A 7,500-nucleotide genomic window follows, 5' to 3' on the forward strand; every position below is an offset into this window, starting at 1 on the left:
TCGGGGGGGGACCGCAGCGCGCCCCTGCTCGCTCTCGCGACCGTGTTTGGCCCTGCTGAGCCTCGCGGCTCCCTGGGTTTTTCGGACCCCTGGGTGGTCTGCCGGAACCGCTCGACCTCGCACGGCGGAGATCTCGGCCAGACGGCCCCACGCACGGAGGGCCGGGCAGGTGCCCGGGCCGCCCCGAGGAGGGAAGTCCCCATCGGTCCCTGGATCCGTGCACGCGAAAAGGAAGAGGGTCCCCCATCCGCCTGAACACCGGACGGCCCCGCGGTTGGGGTGCCGGCCCGCGAAGGGCCCTTCCCGTCGCGAACGTCAGCGCCACATCGATCGGCGGGCGCGAGAGGAGCGGGCCCCCCCCTCCCTCCGGGGGGCGCCGACACTCGGAGCTCGGCTCCCGGCCGCTGCGGGGCCCGTGAGCTAAGAGCCGGGCAAAGCGGGCCGTCTCGGCGGAGGGCCGGGTGCTGGCCTCCGCCCTCAAACGGGCCCGCTCCCCCCCTCCCACGCCGGGCAGGGTCGGGTACAATACTCGGATTGATCCCCTAGGCTGAGCTCCGGTTCTCACAGGCTCTGAAAAACCTGTCCTCAGAAATCTCCTCACACAATCCTCGAAAGGCAGGTCGAAAAAGCCAAAGCCCCGCCTTCGGCGGTACGAAACTGGAACTGGGCGCCACCTCGTGGTTCCCTCGGTCGGCCGAGACGGCGTGGGGCGACCCCTTCCGGACATCCGCGAGACGACCGGCCGTCAGGTCAACCCATTCGCTCCAAAGGGGTTGACCTGGTGGCCGAGAGGGGACTTTGAAAATTTTTCGGACTTGGAAAACTTTTTTTTTTTTTTTCTTCCCCCAGCCCGCTTCCTCCGGGTTGACCCGGTGGCCGAGCGTCTCGCCGTCCCCGGACGCGGCGAGGGACTGCCTCCCGGCCGTCAGGATCGGGCCCACGGAAGTCTGATTTTAAAAAAATTGGCCGACGCCACCGCGGAGGGCTACCCGGGCACCCCGGGCCCCGGAGCCGGAAAAGGGAAAAAAAGGATCGGGCCCACTAGAGACATGGACCCGGCCGCCAAGCAGGCCGCCCTGGGCTGACCCTCCCCGGCCGCAGCGAGGGACTGCCTCCCGGCCGACAGGATCGGGCCCCTGGAAGTCTGGGGGTGGGGGGGGGGAAATCGCCCCACGCCCCCGAGGAGGGCTGCCCGGGCGGGCCTGGCCCCGGAGCTCGGAAAAAAAAAAAGGATCGGGCCCACTAGAGACATGGACCAGGCCGCCCTGGGCTCACCTTCCCCGGCCGCAGCGAGGGACTGCCTCCCGGTCGACTGGATCGGGCCCCTGGAAGTCTGGAAAAAGAAGAATGGAACCTGACGCCTCCGAGGAGGGGGCGCCCAGGGAAGGAGGGAGATCCGGGTTGACCTGCTGACCGGACGGGAAAGAGGCCACCGGGCGTCCCCCCCCTTAAAACCTAGGGGTTGACCTGGTGGCCGGAAAGCGAACCGGCCAGCAGGTGAACCCTTTCGATTCCACGGGTTGACCTGGTGCCCGGGAAGCGAACCGGCCAGCAGGTGAACCCGTTCGATTCCACGGGTTGACCTGGTGCCCGGGAAGCGAACCGGCCAGCAGGTGAACCCGTTCGATTCCACGGGTTGACCTGGTGCCCGGGAAGCGAACCGGCCAGCAGGTGAACCCGTTCGATTCCACGGGTTGACCTGGTGCCCGGGAGGGGACTCTGAAAATTTTTCAGCCCTTTCGACTCGGGGTTGACCTGGTGGCCGAGAGGGGACTCGCACGGCAGGCAAGCCGCCCTGGGCTCACCCTCCCCGGCCGCAGCGAGGGACTGCCACCCGGCCGACTGGATCGGGCCCCTGGAAGTCTGGAAAAAAGAATGGAACCTGACGCCTCCGAGGAGGGGGCGCCCAGGGAAGGAGGGAGATCCGGGTTGACCTGCTGACCGGACGGGAAAGAGGCCACCGGGCGTCCCCCCCCTTAAAACCTAGGGGTTGACCTGGTGGCCGGAAAGCGAACCGGCCAGCAGGTGAACCCGTTCGATTCCACGGGTTGACCTGGTGCCCGGGAAGCGAACCGGCCAGCAGGTGAACCCGTTCGATTCCACGGGTTGACCTGGTGCCCGGGAAGCGAACCGGCCAGCAGGTGAACCCGTTCGATTCCACGGGTTGACCTGGTGCCCGGGAGGGGACTCTGAAAATTTTTCAGCCCTTTCGACTCGGGGTTGACCTGGTGGCCGAGAGGGGACTCGCACGGCAGGCAAGCCGCCCTGGGCTCACCCTCCCCGGCCGCAGCGAGGGACTGCCTCCCGGTCGACTGGATCGGGCCCCTGGAAGTCTGGAAAAAAGAATGGAACCTGACGCCTCCGAGGAGGGGGCGCCCAGGGAAGGAGGGAGATCCGGGTTGACCTGCTGACCGGACGGGAAAGAGGCCACCGGGCGTCCCCCCCCCCTTAAAACCTAGGGGTTGACCTGGTGGCCGGAAAGCGAACCGGCCAGCAGGTGAACCCGTTCGATTCCACGGGTTGACCTGGTGGCCGGAAAGCGAACCGGCCAGCCGGTGAACCCGTCCGATTCCACGGGTTGACCTGGTGGCCGGGAAGCGAACCGGCCAGCAGGTGAACCCGTTCGATTCCACGGGTTGACCTGGTGCCCGGGAGGGGACTCTGAAAATTTTTCAGCCCTTTCGACTCGCGGTTGACCTGGTGGCCGAGAGGGGACTCGCACGGCAGGCAAGCCGCCCTGGGCTGACCCTCCCCGGCCGCAGCGAGGGACTGCCTCCCGGCCGACAGGATCGGGCCCCTGGAAGTCTGGGGGGGGGGGGGAATCGCCCCACGCCTCCGAGGAGGGCTGCCCGGGCGGGCCTGGCCCCGGAGCTCGAAAAAAAAAAAAAGGATCGGGCCCACTAGAGACATGGACCAGGCCGCCCTGGGCTCACCTTCCCCGGCCGCAGCGAGGGACTGCCTCCCGGTCGACTGGATCGGGCCCCTGGAAGTCTGGAAAAAGAAGAATGGAACCTGACGCCTCCGAGGAGGGGGCGCCCAGGGAAGGAGGGAGATCCGGGTTGACCTGCTGACCGGACGGGAAAGAGGCCACCGGGCGTCCCCCCCCTTAAAACCTAGGGGTTGACCTGGTGGCCGGAAAGCGAACCGGCCAGCAGGTGAACCCTTTCGATTCCACGGGTTGACCTGGTGCCCGGGAAGCGAACCGGCCAGCAGGTGAACCCGTTCGATTCCACGGGTTGACCTGGTGCCCGGGAAGCGAACCGGCCAGCAGGTGAACCCGTTCGATTCCACGGGTTGACCTGGTGCCCGGGAAGCGAACCGGCCAGCAGGTGAACCCGTTCGATTCCACGGGTTGACCTGGTGCCCGGGAGGGGACTCTGAAAATTTTTCAGCCCTTTCGACTCGGGGTTGACCTGGTGGCCGAGAGGGGACTCGCACGGCAGGCAAGCCGCCCTGGGCTCACCCTCCCCGGCCGCAGCGAGGGACTGCCACCCGGCCGACTGGATCGGGCCCCTGGAAGTCTGGAAAAAAGAATGGAACCTGACGCCTCCGAGGAGGGGGCGCCCAGGGAAGGAGGGAGATCCGGGTTGACCTGCTGACCGGACGGGAAAGAGGCCACCGGGCGTCCCCCCCCTTAAAACCTAGGGGTTGACCTGGTGGCCGGAAAGCGAACCGGCCAGCAGGTGAACCCGTTCGATTCCACGGGTTGACCTGGTGCCCGGGAAGCGAACCGGCCAGCAGGTGAACCCGTTCGATTCCACGGGTTGACCTGGTGCCCGGGAAGCGAACCGGCCAGCAGGTGAACCCGTTCGATTCCACGGGTTGACCTGGTGCCCGGGAGGGGACTCTGAAAATTTTTCAGCCCTTTCGACTCGGGGTTGACCTGGTGGCCGAGAGGGGACTCGCACGGCAGGCAAGCCGCCCTGGGCTCACCCTCCCCGGCCGCAGCGAGGGACTGCCTCCCGGTCGACTGGATCGGGCCCCTGGAAGTCTGGAAAAAAGAATGGAACCTGACGCCTCCGAGGAGGGGGCGCCCAGGGAAGGAGGGAGATCCGGGTTGACCTGCTGACCGGACGGGAAAGAGGCCACCGGGCGTCCCCCCCCCCTTAAAACCTAGGGGTTGACCTGGTGGCCGGAAAGCGAACCGGCCAGCAGGTGAACCCGTTCGATTCCACGGGTTGACCTGGTGCCCGGGAAGCGAACCGGCCAGCAGGTGAACCCGTTCGATTCCACGGGTTGACCTGGTGCCCGGGAAGCGAACCGGCCAGCAGGTGAACCCGTTCGATTCCACGGGTTGACCTGGTGCCCGGGAAGCGAACCGGCCAGCAGGTGAACCCGTTCGATTCCACGGGTTGACCTGGTGCCCGGGAGGGGACTCTGAAAATTTTTCAGCCCTTTCGACTCGGGGTTGACCTGGTGGCCGAGAGGGGACTCGCACGGCAGGCAAGCCGCCCTGGGCTCACCCTCCCCGGCCGCAGCGAGGGACTGCCACCCGGCCGACTGGATCGGGCCCCTGGAAGTCTGGAAAAAAGAATGGAACCTGACGCCTCCGAGGAGGGGGCACCCAGGGAAGGAGGGAGATCCGGGTTGACCTGCTGACCGGACGGGAAAGAGGCCACCGGGCGTCCCCCCCCCCTTAAAACCTAGGGGTTGACCTGGTGGCCGGAAAGCGAACCGGCCAGCCGGTGAACCCGTCCGATTCCACGGGTTGACCTGGTGGCCGGGAAGCGAACCGGCCAGCAGGTGAACCCGTTCGATTCCACGGGTTGACCTGGTGCCCGGGAGGGGACTCTGAAAATTTTTCAGCCCTTTCGACTCGGGGTTGACCTGGTGGCCGAGAGGGGACTCGCACGGCAGGCAAGCCGCCCTGGGCTCACCCTCCCCGGCCGCAGCGAGGGACTGCCACCCGGCCGACTGGATCGGGCCCCTGGAAGTCTGGAAAAAAGAATGGAACCTGACGCCTCCGAGGAGGGGGCGCCCAGGGAAGGAGGGAGATCCGGGTTGACCTGGTGACCGGACGGGAAAGAGGCCACCGGGCGTCCCCCCCTTAAAACCTAGGGGTTGACCTGGTGGCCGGAAAGCGAACCGGCCAGCCGGTGAACCCGTCCGATTCCACGGGTTGACCTGGTGGCCGGGAAGCGAACCGGCCAGCAGGTGAACCCGTTCGATTCCACGGGTTGACCTGGTGCCCGGGAGGGGACTCTGAAAATTTTTCAGCCCTTTCGACTCGCGGTTGACCTGGTGGCCGAGAGGGGACTCGCACGGCAGGCAAGCCGCCCTGGGCTGACCCTCCCCGGCCGCAGCGAGGGACTGCCTCCCGGCCGACAGGATCGGGCCCCTGGAAGTCTGGGGGGGGGGGGGAATCGCCCCACGCCTCCGAGGAGGGCTGCCCGGGCGGGCCTGGCCCCGGAGCTCGAAAAAAAAAAAAAGGATCGGGCCCACTAGAGACATGGACCAGGCCGCCCTGGGCTCACCCTCCCCGGCCGCAGCGAGGGACTGCCTCCCGGCCGACTGGATCGGGCCCCTGGAAGTCTGGGGGGGGGGGGGGAAATGGAACCTGACGCCTCCGAGGAGGGGACGCCCAGGGAAGGAGGGAGATCCGGGTTGACCTGGTGACCGGACGGGAAAGAGGCCACCGGGCGTGCCCCCGTTAAAACCCCTAGGGGTTGACCTGGTGGCCGGAAAGCAAACCGGCCACTGGGTAGGCCGGTCGGCAACCTAGGGGTTGACCTGGTGGCCGGGAAGCGAACCGGCCAGCAGGTGAACCCGTCCGATTCCACGGGTTGACCTGGTGCCCGGGAGGGGACTCTGAAAATTTTTCAGCCCTTTCGACTCGGGGTTGACCTGGTGGCCGAGAGGGGCCTCGCACGGCAGGCAAGCCGCCCTGGGCTCACCCTCCCCGGCCGCAGCGAGGGACTGCCCCTCCCCACCCCCCGGCTGACAGGATCGGGCGCACTGGAAGTCCGGGACAGTATTTTCCCCGACGCCGGGGAGGGCGGGCGGAGGGGCTCTGGCGGCCAGCCCGGGCCCCGGAGCTCGAAAAGGAAAAAAGGACCGGGCCCGCGAGAGACGGGGGCCCTGCCGCAGGGGGGGGGGCAGTCCGACCGGGGCTCACCGTGCGGCAGGCCCGGGCGTCGGCAGGGGAAAGCGGGCGAGGAGGCGCGGGGCCGGGTGCCTACGGCCATACCGGACCGAACGCCCCCGATCCCGTCCGATCTCGGAAGGTAAACCGTCCCGGGCCTGGCTAGTACTTGGATGGGTGACCGCCTGGGAATCCCAGGTGCCGTAGGCAGCTTTTCCCGGTCCGAGTCAGCTCTCTCTCCTTTTCTGGGGGGGAAGGAGAGGGGGGGACGGGCCGGAAAGCCCCTCGTCGCTCCTGCCGAGTCGGAGGTCGCGGCCGCAGGTCACGGGTCTGGGCGCCTGGGGTCCGGCTCCCCACCCACCCGGCTTCCTCCGCGGAGGACCCCCCCCGGGGCCACCGAAGCCGCTGGGGGAGACGCCGGGCATGGGGCGGACTGGCCCGGACCCTCCCGGCCGCCGGCCCGCAGGTCCGCCCCGAATCCCCCCCCGCGGCCACCCAGGCCAGGCCTGGCCAGGCGGGACGGACGGCGGGTGTCCAGCGCCCAGCGGCTTCCTCCAGCGGGGACCCACGGACCCCAAAGCCGCAGGGGGAGGCCCCGGGCCTGGGACGGACTCGCTCGGACCCCCTGCGCCCGGCCGCCGGCCCGCGGGACCGCCCCGAATCCCCCCGCGGCCACCCAGGCCAGGCCTGGCCAGGCGGGACGGACGGCGGGTGTCCAGCGCCCAGCGGCTTCCTCCAGCGGGGACCCACGGACCCCAAAGCCGCAGGGGGAGACCCCAGGCCCGGGACCGACTCGCTCGGACCCCCCGCCTCCCCTGCGCCCGGCCGCCGGCCCGCGGGACCGCCCCGAATCCCCCCGCGGCCACCCAGGCCAGGCCTGGCCAGGCGGGACGGACGGCGGGTGTCCAGCTCCCAGTGGCTTCCGCCAGCGGGGACCCACGGACCCCAAAGCCGCAGGGGGAGGCCCCGGGCCCGGGACGGACTCGCTCGGACCCCCCGCCTCCCCTGCGCCCGGCCCCCGGCCCGCGGGACCGCCCCGAATCCCCCCGCGGCCATCCAGGCCAGGCCTGGCCTGGCGGGCCGGTGTGCAGCTCCCCCGGGCTTCCTCCCCCGACGACCCGCGCCCCCCTGAGCCGCAGGCGGAGACCCCGGCCCCGGGGCGGACCGGCCCGGGCTCGCCCGAGCCCCCTGCGCCCGGCCCGCAGGACCGCCCCCCCGAATCCCCCGGGAGAGGCCCGGCCTGCACGCCACTGACGACCCGCGGCCCCCAAAGTCGCAGGAGGCGCCCCCCCCCCCCCGGTTAGCCCCGTCTCGCTCCGCGCCCCCCGCCCCTCGCTGCCGGGACCGGGCGCCGCCCCAGAGTCAGCCGCAGCCGGCCGGCCTGAGAGCTGCCCTCCTGTGGACGACGGTGAGTTTAC

General features: G+C 69.5%; 1 non-coding gene across 1 annotated transcript; it reads left to right on the forward strand.

Annotated features, from left to right (window-relative positions):
* Positions 1-6,173: 6,173 nt before the first annotated feature.
* Positions 6,174-6,292, forward strand: LOC135978721 (5S ribosomal RNA). Its single transcript, XR_010596091.1, has one exon. It is a non-coding gene; the product is annotated as a 5S ribosomal RNA (ribosomal RNA).
* The last annotated feature ends 1,208 nt before the right edge of the window (positions 6,293-7,500 follow it).

The sequence above is a fragment of the Chrysemys picta genome, unplaced genomic scaffold, assembly GCF_011386835.1.
Source record: "Chrysemys picta bellii isolate R12L10 unplaced genomic scaffold, ASM1138683v2 scaf421, whole genome shotgun sequence".
Classification (NCBI taxonomy): domain Eukaryota; kingdom Metazoa; phylum Chordata; order Testudines; family Emydidae; genus Chrysemys; species Chrysemys picta.